The sequence below is a fragment of the Penaeus monodon genome, chromosome 31, assembly GCF_015228065.2.
Source record: "Penaeus monodon isolate SGIC_2016 chromosome 31, NSTDA_Pmon_1, whole genome shotgun sequence".
NCBI lineage: Eukaryota > Metazoa > Arthropoda > Malacostraca > Decapoda > Penaeidae > Penaeus > Penaeus monodon.
The window spans coordinates 27,959,032-27,959,285 of NC_051416.1; positions in this window are offsets into that span (position 1 = coordinate 27,959,032).

Below are 254 nucleotides of genomic sequence, written 5' to 3' on the forward strand. Positions count from 1 at the left end.
AAGGGAAGGGGCCTTACCCAAAGACTCAAAAATAGTAAACAAAAATAATTTTCTCCCTGAGAGGTCTTTCTCGAGCGGCCAGGGTAATGTATCTCATCAGCCCCAGAATAATGACAGTATCATTAACGTTAATAGTGGTAAACTTTGCACTACACACCTCGTTATTGGCGGTCGGAAGTGTAAGTTTGACCCCATTGGTCGCGGCGTACGTGTGTAGCTAAATTGTGTTGAGAGGGGGGGGGGTCTAAAATGCG